Source organism: Capsicum annuum, chromosome 4 (assembly GCF_002878395.1).
Source record: "Capsicum annuum cultivar UCD-10X-F1 chromosome 4, UCD10Xv1.1, whole genome shotgun sequence".
NCBI lineage: Eukaryota > Viridiplantae > Streptophyta > Magnoliopsida > Solanales > Solanaceae > Capsicum > Capsicum annuum.
Window position 1 is genome coordinate 107,246,105 of NC_061114.1, and position 13,945 is coordinate 107,260,049.

Genomic DNA, 13,945 nt, shown 5'->3' on the forward strand with positions numbered 1-13,945 from the left:
TAATTTTTTGTAAAATTTTATCTTTTGTCCTGAATGGGAACGTATGCAGCTTTTCCAAATGAAACATGGCCATCTTAACATATTTTTATTCTATCACGCAACTTCAATTGATCATAGACTAGACTAGATATATATCGCAGTGGACCGACCTTAACTGTTTTGTATTGAAGTGCCAAGCTATATAAACTTAGGCTCACAAAAATTAAACCAACAAAATTTGGAACACTTTGGAAGATGTCGGGGGCATAAAGGGCACAACCGAAGTAATCTTTAACACCAACAACATATGAATCAATTACCAAAGAGAAAAATAAGACAAAAATGGACATTTATTCTCGTGAAGATGAAAAAGGGGATACAAATAGATAAGATTCAAAACAAGGTAGATAATGCCGCTGGCAAAGGTGGTCAGGTATTTGGGGCCGACAAGGACATAGAAAAGGACTTGGGGGTTATCAGCACCGGCGAGTAAAACTGTTTACTAATGCTAATTTTTTTTGTACACTTTACGGTGTTTGTAATGGCCTTATCTTGAAGGTTTCTTTGTATTGAGATTTACTTTTTTTTTTCTATTTAGTGATTTTCATTAATGATAGATATTTTTCTTTTTTTCTTTTTTAGTCTAAAAATATTTTACAATATTTATTTCCTTTTAAGTCTAGGTTTATTAATTACAGAATATTTAGTCTTATAGCTATAAGTAAAATATCATATTTTTCTTATTTATTTTATGTAGTTTCTTATAAATATAGATGTACTCTTCTATTTGAATCAATAAAAAGAATCAATCAAGAGTTTTCATTCAATTTCTGTTTAATTTTATTTCTTGTCTTTTTCATTTCATAACAGTTGTATCAAGAACCTTCATTGATCCTCATGGATCTGTAAATTTATTGAAGAAAAACTGTTAACTATTTTTTAATCCATACTTATTTTCAACCTACTTTTAATCCTTACATTTATTTTTAATGCATGACTATTTTTAACCCTTACTTTTATTTTTAACGTAAGGCTATTTTTAATTATTTTTTAATTTATATTATTTTAAATCTTATTTTTTCAAATCATGACAAGCAATACTCTCTCTTTTAGTGCCCCACAAACCTTCTCTGGTGAAAATTATCAAATTTGGGCAGTAAAGAATAAATCTTACCTTGAAGCTTATGATTTGTGGGAAATTGTAAGGGAAGACAAACCTATACAACCACTCCCTGCAAATCCTTCTGCTACCGAAATCAAACTTCACTCAAAAGAGAAATCAAAAAAATATAAAGCAAAAATTGTAATTCAAAATTCAGTTGTTGATTCAATCTTTCTAAAATCATTACATGTGAAAAAACAAAAAAGATTGGGAAAAAACTTGAAAAGGAGTACCAAGGAAGTGAACGAGGCAGACAAAATCAAATTCTGAATTTGAAGAGAGATTTTGAATCTCTTAGGATGCAAGAAGGTGAGACAATTACTAAGTATTCTAACAGAATTTCTTTGATTGTCAATAGAATCAGGTTGTTTCGTGAAGATTTTAAAGACAATAGAATAGTTGAAAAAATTCTGATGACTATTCCTGAGAGTTTTGAGTACAAAATCTTCGCTTTGGAATAGTTTAATGATATCTCTGCTATCTCTCTTGCTGAATTGATGAGCACTCTTCAAGCACAAGGGCAAAGAAGAGCTTACAGGGAAGACAAAGTTGTTAATGTATTTTTTATGTGAACCATCAAAAAATAAAAGTTGATTATCCACCTTGCAAACATTGCAAAAAGAAAAAAAACTTAGAAAAATTTTGCTGGTGGAGATCTGATGCATTATGTGGAAGTTGCAAACAAAAGAGTCATGTCACAAAAGTATGCAAGTTCAAAGACTCTTTACGTTTTTCAAAAATAATTTGTTTTAGTTCTTTGTATTGTTGTACTTTATTCATTTTAAATTATATTTATAATATCTTGGCGGATATCTAAATCTAATTTTATCATAATTAGGTAGTATGTGTCTCATTCTTCTAGATTTTAAATGGATTATTAATTTCGCTTCAATACTAGATATTAAGGTAATTAGGTAGGCTAATCTTTGTGGATTTTCTTTTATTTTATTTAGACTTATATATTCTGAATAATTACTAATTAAAGATTCTTTAATTTTTCTAAAAGCTTCTCTATTTTTAAATGGTCTTCGCATAATTAATTTAATAATTTATAGGTAAATTCTAATAACTCTTTGTAGGGGGTGCGCATATCTGACGTATATCTGACGTATGAAATAGATTTATTAGGTATTGTAGGGGGGTGCGGATATCTGGCGTATATCTGACGTATGAAATAGATTAATTAGGTATCTAGTGAATCTATTTTTCTTTGTACGTGCATATCTTTTAAATTTTGTTTCAATATCTTTTAATGATTTACTTTTTGCTTAAGATATATTCATTAATTTGTTTATTATTTTATCCTGTAGTAATTGCAGAGTTACAAATTTCTGTATAATAATTTATCCTAACTGTACTGTAATGTACATCTAATTCTAGATTTTCAATGTTATTTATTATCTTGTATTGTTCTTCTCGTAGTGAGTTTTTTAAATTATATAAACTATCACATGTACTTTTTTCTAAATTTTCTAAGGTTTTTTCTATCCATATTAATTTTTCTTTTAGATTTTCCATTATTTTCCTAATTCGATTTCTATAATTAATTTCATTATTTAGATTATCTTGATTTTCTCTAGTTTTTCTAATATATTCTAACATCTCTTAATCTGTATAATATTCTTCTGGGTAAATTTCCTCATATAACTGTTCTAGCCAATTTATGGTTTCAATTTCATAGTCTATTACTTTTTCTAATATTATTTTCTTCATATCTATTATTTCTATATCTTTGAGTATATATAAGATTAAAACTTTAAGATAATCTAGGTGATCTATCTTTTAAAATTGATTTTATTATAATATGTTGTAGTTGTTTGTTTTAGTCTTAGTAATTTTTGCATATTAAGAAATAAATTCTATATATTTTATATCTTTATTTTTCATGTATTTGTCTATATTTATTTTCATCTGTTTTTCTAGTATCTGTATGTTTTTCATATTTTTTCCCAAAAATTCTATGTAATTTGTCATGGTAAGTATTTGTAAGAGTAGTTAGGTAGGTATGGTATATAATTTACTCTAGTCATGTAATATTTACCAAATGCTTTTTCTAGTATGATTTTTCTTATATCTGCTACTTTTATATCTTTAAGTACATACAAAATAAGTATTTTAAATTTATCTACCATCACATCAGATAAATAATTATTCATTTTCATAAAATTGCTTTTTTTCAAAATATTCCCTTCAACCATATACATAACAAAATATGGTCATCTTAGATTACTATATACCAGATTATTCTTAAATAATATGTTCTTCGGTCACTATTAACATGGTAATCTGGATACTTTTTTCCTTAAACAGCGCCTCTACTCTGGTTACTCCCCGCCATGGCTTCTTGCCTCATTGGTTTCACCTTTAGGATGGCATAGTTCTTAGGAATTTTTCTCCGTTTCCACTTTGCTAATAAACTTCTTAACATATTATTCCTCGAATAATTCTACTATAAAGTAACTAATATGAATTTATTTTATCATATCATGATTGTTGGGAATTATGAATTTAGCTATTCATAATCATAAATAAATATACCTGTTCGGGTAGTTTTTGATATTTCTGAAGTTTGTTCCTCCATAGCTTTTTCCATTGAAATATGTCTGTTTTTTAATTAACTAAGTAAAATATTTGTTGTGGAATGGAGAGAGTATTTGCTTCAACGCATGAAGGCTTGCTTTGCAATGGCTTCGGCTTCCTTTCTTTATAGAATGAAATCTTTACAATCTTTACACGTTTTTTTAAAATGCTAAAAAAAAGCTACTAATCTAAAAAGTCAAAAAGGCTACTACCTAGACCTATAGCCTTTAAGAAATTCTACAAGTCTACAAGACTACATATAGGAACTTACAATAATTACAATTCTTTTACGTAAAGACTAAAAAAAATCTATACAATGATTATAAATAATTTAATATCTTGTCTCCGTTGATGTTGTCGTATCTGTTGTATCTCCATTATTGCTTCTTATCTTATTTTTCCAGCAGGCATTTTATCTTCTTTTATTCTAGATGTACTTCTGAAATAATGTTATTTTCTCCATTACATCTTGAACATTGGTGATCTGGATATTTGTGTCCAATTATTTTACAATACCTTATCAGTAGTCCATCTGAAATAAATCCTTTTTTAATTGCTCTTGCGGTAGATTATTTTTCTGGGTTAAGCAATGTCATTATCCATTGTCTGACATCTTCCATATCTGCTTGTCGTAGCTCTTTTGAATTAGAGTAAATCATTTGATGATCTCTCGAATAATAGCTCCATATTGGATTTCCATTAGTATAATTATTTGCTAGTTCTTGGATAATCGTAGCTAGTCCAATAAGTCATTTATTTATGTAGAAGTCGGGTATCTCAATTCTGGGTATCTCCGGTTGCTGTGTAATATCTTCTGGTATGATCATATCTCTAGTTAGTCCTATCTTTACAACTTGTATAACTGGTTTTATTTCGTCATATAGTATCTCTGCCGGTGCAGTATAACACTTTATGTAAAATAGATTTCCTTTCGTTATCCGTTTGTAGGTGGTGAATATCTTGTGTAATTCTTCCATAGCTGTTAATTCTTCTCCGTCTTGGGTGTATATGGTGTTTAACAGTCCATAGTCAAAACAAGTTTTTACTAGGCTTGGGTTAGTTTTGGGTAGTGCAATTAGTTTGTTATATCCTTGTAATTTTTGGGTTATATAGTTGGTGTTTGGTTCTTTGATGTTTGTAGCTCTGGGGTTATGGTTTAGAAAAGTTTGTACTCTGTAGATATTTTCTATGTATTTCTGGGCGGTGTAGTTGTAAACTTTTTTATCTTGGTTTAGGCTATCTCGATATGTGCTAACTTGTGGGGGTATGAACAAGTGGTCTTTTTATGTTTTTCGTGTAAATGGTTTTTCAAATATTTTATTCATATTCATATTCTGGTATCTTGGTCGATTAACTCCTTTGCTTGTACCTGCAAAGTAGATTGATAAATGTTATGGGTTTTATGGAGTGTCCCAACGTCTCCTTCTAGCTCTGGAACTTTAATGTCTTCCGATCGACATAGCTCTGCACACTGCTGAGTTAGCTGATTTGTAGCTATAGACTTCAGTTTATCTTCATTAGTCTTTAGCTTTTCTATCTCATTACTCATACTGTCCACTTTCATTGAAAGCGTAGTTAGGGTGTTAAGTATTTTTTCTAGAGTATCTTCTTCTATTATTTCAGTCTGTGTAGCTTTGTCTTGATATGTAATCTGCAATAACATTTTTGTTAGTACTGATTACTTCAATTGTAAATGTGAAATTTAATATATTCAAGACTAGTCTCCGAATCTCTTTTATTGTAACTGAATTTTGTATTTTCTTTGTTAACCACCAGCGTACCTGTGTATTATCTGTTCGTACAATAAATTTGTTATATACAATATATGGCTCAAATGCTAATAAACATTTATATAATGAACATAATTCTTTCCTATTTATTTCCCATTTTATTTCTGTCTCATTGAACGTACCTGAGTAGTATCTACAATGATGTTCTATTTTTTCTGCTTCATATCGATATTTAAGTACTCCTCCGTAACTATATTCACTAGCATCCGCTTGTACTATATATATAAATTTTCTATTTTCATCTGGAAATTGTAATTTTGGTAATTCTTTACAAAGTAATTTTATTTTTTGGACTTGTTTTTTATCTTCTTCATTATAGTTATATTCTACATCCTTTTTTAATTTTTTCTGTAGTGGTTTTAAAGTTTCCGCTAATTTTGGAATATATTCTCTTACTTGGTTTACTAATCCTAAAAATGATTGTAATTTCTTCTTTGTATCTAATTCTTCTTTCGAATTTATTATTTTTTGTACTATATGTTGTTGCATTTTTACTCCACTTTTATCTATTTGTATTCCTAAAAATTCTATCTGATTTTTCATAATTTCAGCTTTCTTTTCGCTTAGACTTATTCCCGATTTTTCTATTATATCTGTAAACTATTCCAATAATTTTAAATGTTCTTCTTTAGTTTTTGTATATAATAATACATCATCTATGTATACTATACAATTAGATAATTGTTTAAAATAACTATCCATAAAATGTTGATATCTACCTGGTGCATTTTCATATCCAAATGGTAATACGTTCCATTCATAAAATCCTTGTGGTACCGTAAATGCGGTTAATTCTTTAGATTCTTCTTCTAACTTTAAATGGTAAAATCCTGATTTACAATCGAATTTGCTAAAATAATTATATCCTTGTATTTGCCTTATTTTTAATATCTTATTTGGTATTGGATAATTATATGTTATAGTTTTTGCATTTAAATTTCTATAGTCAATAACCATCCTACTTTTTCCTCTTTTTTGTTCACTATGTTTATTTACTATAAATGCTGGACTATTATGTTTACTATTACTTTTTTGTATATATTGTTTTTCTAATAATTCATCTATATACATTTTAAATTTTTTTAAATCGTCAAAATTATATGTTAATGGTTTTTGGGTTATTATGCTATTTTTATCTATTAATTCAATTTTTATAGTAGTTTTATGTTTTTCCCATCCTTTTAATGGATCTTCACTATATAATTGTTCTAATTTTTTCTTAATTTTTTCTATTTTATTTATTGAAAATATAGTTATTTCTGTTTTATTTATCGAAAATACTACTAGTTCTATTGTATCTTCAGTATTTTTTATATTTTCTAACTTTTGTGTAATTTTTTCACTTCCTTTTATCTAATCAGTTTTCTTTCTTATTTTATTATTAACTCTTTTTGCTCTTACTTTCTGTTTACATGGTGTTGTAAACCACCAGTCTGTTTTGGTTATTATATGTGGGTATAATTTATCTAAGAACGGCATTCCTAAAAGTATATCTTTTGATGTTAGTTCATAATTATAATTTTCTTCTATTGTTAATATCTTATCCCATACTTGTATTTTTACATTCTTAGCTTTATAAGTAATTAAACTTCCTTCATTATTAAATCCTTTAACTATTATTGGTGTTTTTAATTTATCCCATTTACTTTCTGGTAAGCAATTATATCTACATAAATTAGCTTCTGCTCCTGTATCTATCATAGGCGTATAATATCTACTGTAATATCCTTCTACTACTATCTTCATTAATACATATATCTTCATTTCATGTTAAGGCTCTTCTTAAAAATAACTTTTCTTTGTTATATGTTAAGGTTAATTGTGTATGTTCTATATTATATGGTTTTACTTGTTCTAACCATTTTATTCCCAATATTATATCTGCTTTTTGCATTTCTTCCTTTACTTCGAATTCTATTTTTATTTTTCTAACTCCTATTATTATTTCTTTTTCTGCTATATTTTTACTATTTATTAAACTTCTTGGTAGATCTGGGCACATATCATTATCAGTCTTTATTTCTTCATTTTTTACTAGATATTTTGCTATATAATTTTCTTCTTGTCCTGTATTCAAAAGTATTAGATATTCTTTTTCATTTATTTTTCCTGTTATGTAATATTGGTTTAAATTACTTATTGAATTTGTTTCATAACTTGTTCTTTTTTATGAGCTTGATGATTCTGGTTTTTCATCAGCTATTCTTTTCGTTGTACTTATTCTATCATTTACTATTTCTAAATTTTCTTCTATATCTATGTCTCTATAGCTATAATCATTATAATCTATTGTTTTTACAATTTGTTCGAATGGGCTTTCTATTCGTATTTTATTAATCTTATTTTTTCCTGTTATTTTATGTTTTGTTGTTAATACATATAGATTTTTGCATCTTGCTGTAAATATTTTACTTCCTGGGGTTCATTCTATTCCTGATATTTTCCAATATAATACGAGTGATTTATCTATATTTTTATCTGTTACCACTACTGAATAATTTGCACTTATTATGAATTTTAATTTTTGATATATTAGATTTCCTGTTACGGCAGTTATTATGCTTTTTTCTATAGGTTTTATAATTTTATCATCTGCTAAATATAGTTCTATTGGTGTGTCTATTCCTTCTCTAAAACATGCTTTTATTAGTATCTCTGTACCTCCAAGGTGTACATATTTTATTGGATCTCCTTTACTTTTTATATCATTTATCTCTTTATTAATTATTCTTTTTGTTACTAGTGGTATACTAGCTTTGCCTTTTGCATATCTGCAGTCTATTACATGTTCTTTTTGGCATACTACATAATATTCATCCTATTTCCTAGTAAAAATATTTTTTATTGTTGGCATTTTAAATATTTTCTCTACACTTAAATCTAATTCTTTTCCTTTTATTTCATCGAATATGTTACTGTCAAATATTATTTTCTGTTCCGTTCCTTCATCATTTAAATATTCTTCCTTTGTTATTATTTTTATATCTTCTTCAGTCATTTGATTCATCTATTTCACTATCTATTTCATTATCTGTTTCGTTTTCTGAAATTTCATATATACTATCCTCACTTTCTAATTCATAATCTATATAATCTATCTGCATATATTCTGTGTTATCTATTTTTATTTCTGATATTTGTTTATTTTTCGGATTTTTAGGTAATTTATAATCTCTAGCTAAATGGCCTATCTTTCCACAATTATAACAAGTACATTCTTTTATAGATTTCTTCTTTCTATATGGTCTTTTATATTTATAATTTTTTACATAATATCTTTTTCTTGGTTTCTTATATTTAATTACTTGTGTAAGAAGAACATGAAGATGAGGAAGACCAACTTTATTAAATTGTTGCAACAAAATTAAGAAAAAATACATTTTTTTTTCAAGAATAATTAAGTGTTCAAACTCAAGTTGGATACACCGACTTGAGTTTGAGGGGGAATGTTGAGATTTATCTTCCTTATATTTTGTGATTTTCATTAATGATAGAATATTTTTATTTTTTTGTTTTTAGTCTAAAAATGTTTTACATTATTTATTTTCTTTTCAGTATATGATTTATTAATTACAAAATATTTAGTCTTATAACTATAACTTATTTATTTTATTTAGTTTGTTATAAATAGAGATGTACTTTTCTATTTGAATCAAGGAAAAGAATCAATCAAGAGTTTTTATTCAATTTCTGTTTAATTTTATTTTTTGTCTCTTTCATTCCATAACACTTTGTTTTAGTTCTCTTTCATCTTGAAAATGCATACCAGTTGTTTCGTTTGTAACTTGCTCCGTCTCTTACACTTTGCTTGGATATTTCATAATATGTTGTATTATTAATACATTATATTATATAATATTATGTTGTATTGTATTGTACTACTTTGATGAATATCGAGTTTAAATAGATTATACCGGTATTTAGTTTCATGGTAATGTCGCTCGGGGCGGTAGATATTAGAGCCAAGCGGCTTTATCAATGTAAAATTGAATTACAGTTTGTAAGGATTTTACTTACACTTAAGTGTGTTTACTTCTTATTTTTGAACTTTTCAACTCAAAAATCTTGGCTATTAGAGGGGGATTAAAATATGTAGCATTTATGAAATTTAACATAAGACCAAGAGGATATATGAAGGAGAAAGTACACCGAATAGACTAAAAATTAATTTATTTACAGCCAAATATCTCCTTAAATACTGTATCGATTAAAAAATTAAACTATTACGATAAATGCACCCTACGTGATAATCCACAACTGGAATTTTTTTTTTATTGAATTATTTTGTGCGAGAGGTCCAACTATTACATCACAGATAGAAATCGTGCGAGGGTTATTTCATATTTTGTAAATTGTGTGAGGTCATCTCATATTTTGTCGAGTGGGAATGGTAGGTCTCTCACTCATAAAAAGGAGGCCAAGATCTAAGTGTCCTATTTTTCTCTCACCATTTCTTTCCTGTTACATATTTTTTTATTTTCAGTTTTGCTTTTTAGCTAACGATTGCATTCATTATCAAGTAGTAAATTACAACTCCATAATAATCCTACCTCAGAACTACTATCCAGTAAAGGAAAATTCAAAAATTACAAGAGAAAACAAATAGAAAATCAAGAATATAGCAGCTACTAAAATTTCAACTCTTATAATTTAGAACTAATTTCCGGTGGAGCTTTCACACAACATGTGTAGGCTATCTCTTTAGTGAGGCATTGCCATTGTCTGCTTCGGCCTTCAAAGATTCTTGAATTTCTTTCCATCCACATTACATAAATGTATTATGTGTAAACCATTTTGAAGATGTGGGCAGTTTGTGATTTGCCTTTAGTACTTTTGATCACCCATGCACTGTGTTCTTCCCAATTTGCAGCATCAACGTAGCTTTTATTTTTAGTTTTAGGTATAATACACATTTCGTGCATATATCTTGTTCTTGTTTTAATGAGTTTAAATATTATGTTAAATAGGATATTTTTTTAAAATAATAAAAACTTCAATAATTGAACATAATATTTTTTGATGAGGTAAAGATGAAAAATTTATTTAATTAAATTTAATATTTATTAAATAAAATTTTCAGAAATTTATCCATCACCTGTAAATTATAATAAAATAATATGATAATAGAAATATCATACAATCTTATAATAGCGATATCAAAATAATATAATCAAATTTAACTTTTGTAAAAAAAATCTCAAAGTCGATCAATATTTATTTATCATTTGTCGTAAATTACAACAAAATAATATGATAATGAAAATGTCATAACAATACAATTAAATTTAATCTTTACACACACACAAAAAATTCTTGAAGTAAATATATCAAAATAATATAATTAAACTTAATTTTTACTTAAAAAATATTTTCAAAATCGATTGATATTTGTATATCACATGTAAGCTACAATAAAATAATACGATAATAAAAATATTAAAACAATACAATTAAATCTTACTTTTATCCCAAAAAATTGTAAATTTATTATTTGAGTATAAATCCAAAAATTAATAACAAAAACTTGTTATTCATGATAAATAAATTCAAAGTAATAGAAAAAGAAATTTAAAATTTAGAAACAACAAAGTCACGTTGTGGATTCATTAATGAAACTTGTACATAAACATGAAAAGATGTTTCGTTATTCTTAATCAATAAAATTAATGTAATGAAAAAATTAAAATCTTAAAATTAAATCAACACATTACATTAGAGATTCAAAAATAAAATTATTAAAAAACATAAAAGAATGACATATTATTTATGATCAATAAAATTAAGACGTCATATAAATAAAAATTGAAATTCAAAAATCATAAAGTTATCCAAAACTTTTTTATATAATAATTTCTTTGAATTTAATTTTTTTTAAGTAAAATATTATCATAAATTTAAGAATTCAAGTAGGAAATCTTATTTATTTAATTTTTTATATATTTATTATAGTTAATATTTAATATTATAAATTGAAGGAAATATATATATACATATATATATATATGATTTTATTTATTGTGAAGTCTTTTAATAAAGGGCAAAAGTTCAAACAGTTATTTTGTGATTCTTCATATTTTTAATATATTACAGACAGAGATTAGAGATGACTGCTTTTCAATATATTTATATTTGATTTAAATAAATATTTGATTTATTTTACTCTTAACAAACTTTTTTCCTTATTTCAATATGAATTCACCGGAAGTTTTCATTATCAAACACACGGTGTGTGATAAAATAATGTTTATGTGTAATAAATTTTAAAATTAAGATAATTTTTATAAAACAAGAAAATAAAAGTTATTTTTAATAAGCTCAGTTGAATAATTACTGATGAAATTTATTTTTTAGTTTTACTATTTAATTTTTAATTCTATAGGCATTTGACCATGAAATTTAAAATATATTCAATTTACTTACAATTTTTAAAGTTAAAAGTAAATTAAAATTGTATTTGGTCATAATATTTTGAAGTTAATATTTAAAATTAAACTTATTTTTTATAAAAAATATAAAAAGTGAAAATAAATTTTAGAAATAAAATTCTATGAAATTGGAGTTATTTTATGAAAATAAAAATTTACTTTCCAAAAAAATAAGTCCAAGAATGCAAAAGGTGAAACAAAAAAATAGTGAAAACACCTCTTGAGATGTTTTTTATATGTTCAAATATAATTTTATTTACTGTCAAATAAATATTTTAGAATAAAATAAAAATGTATTCTGAATGTAATAAATATTTTGTGTGGTCAAATGGACCTTTTATTATAAAAAGTTTGGTCAACATAATAATTTTAATTTTTAGATTTATGAATAAAATAATTTTTTTATTTTATGACCAAATGTCCAGCACTACTTTTTGTTGTTCCTTGAAGTGGTAATGATGTTATTTTAATTTGTGAAATAAAATGGCATGAGTAAATATAAATTTAAAAAATTAAAATATTCTATATTAACAGAGATGTGAATGGAAGAGATGGGCTGGAAAAAGAAAAGAAAAAGTATATTTTACATATATCCCGACATGTTGTCAATATTTACCTAAAATTCCAACATTATTTAATTTGGTAAAATCTCAACATTTAACCGTTAAAGATACATTTAATTAACGTTAGATACATCCTAAAGATACATGTAGTTAGTAAACTAATTTGTTTAAATTAAGGCGTGTAACGGTTAAATTTCCTTAAATGTAGCAATTAACATAACTAATAATAGTAAATGCTCAATAAAATCCCATAAAAAAGGTTATTTGTTTCTTATTCCATATTCTTAAATGAAATATCTTCCATTATCACTTTCCAGAAAGACTCCAACTTTTTCTTTCACGTTTGTTGATTTTTTTTGACGTACTTGCAAGGAATATTTCCGTGTTGTTACGTCATTCTAGAGTTTGGATTAATGATACAAATTACGAGGGTTATAAAAGTGATGGAATCGTACATAGTTGATGGTAATGCGGCACCTTTATTGATTCGTAATGCAATTGAGCATTCTTTCAATTTCTATACGAAAAGACCGGACAGGAAAAGGTATGTATCTTGTTTAACATATTAGTTTTTGTTAATTGTCGCTAGTTTAATGAATTATGTATCTAACTTTACATTGATAAGTTTTTTGACGTAACTATTTTTAGTTATGTTAATATGGCCTTGATACATAACTTTTTTGTGTTCATGATACATTTTTTGTGTCCTCGTATATGTGGTGCTAAATTTGAGTACAATTATGTATCTTGTGATGTTTTAGTTTTAGTTATATAAACATACGAAAGATACATATGAGTATTGTTAAAGATAGATATTGTACACGTTGTGCAGTTTATGTATCTATCATTTTGTTTTCCACTATGTTAAGAAACATCTTATTTTTGTAACATCTTATTTGAGTATAATTATGTATCTTGTGATGTTTTATTTTTAGTTATATAAACATACGAAAGATACATATGAGTATTTTTAAAGATACATATTGTACAAGATTGTGCAGTTTATATATCTATCATTTTATTTTTCAGTATGTTAAGAAACATCTTATTTTTGTAATATATTCTGAATTTTAGTTTGCATGATTGCAGATATGTCCTAAGATGTTGTTCGGAGGATTGTATTTGAAGATTTAAAGCATCCTGTCGGTGAGGGACTGACCTCTTTAAAGTGTCGGGGTAAGTACTGATATACATATTCCTTCATCTGCTACTCGCCATAAGCAAATCGTTTTGTATTTTTTCTTCACTTTAAAGGAGATCTAGTATGGACTAAGTTGATTTTAAGTGTCAAAATACCGCGTGATAAACTGCCTCCCTTACAGTCAAGAGTATATATGAGATGATTTGCTAACGACAAGAGTCTGCTTTAATATTGTTGGCTGGTTTCTGGTTTATGTTAACAATTTGTATATATTGTTGTTATACAACTGGAACTATGTTGTGCAG

The 13,945-nt window shown here is 26.1% G+C and overlaps 1 pseudogene; it reads left to right on the plus strand.

The window, feature by feature from the left end:
- The first annotated feature begins 234 nt into the window (after positions 1-234).
- LOC107868917 lies at positions 235-472 on the plus strand (annotated as a pseudogene).
- The last annotated feature ends 13,473 nt before the right edge of the window (positions 473-13,945 follow it).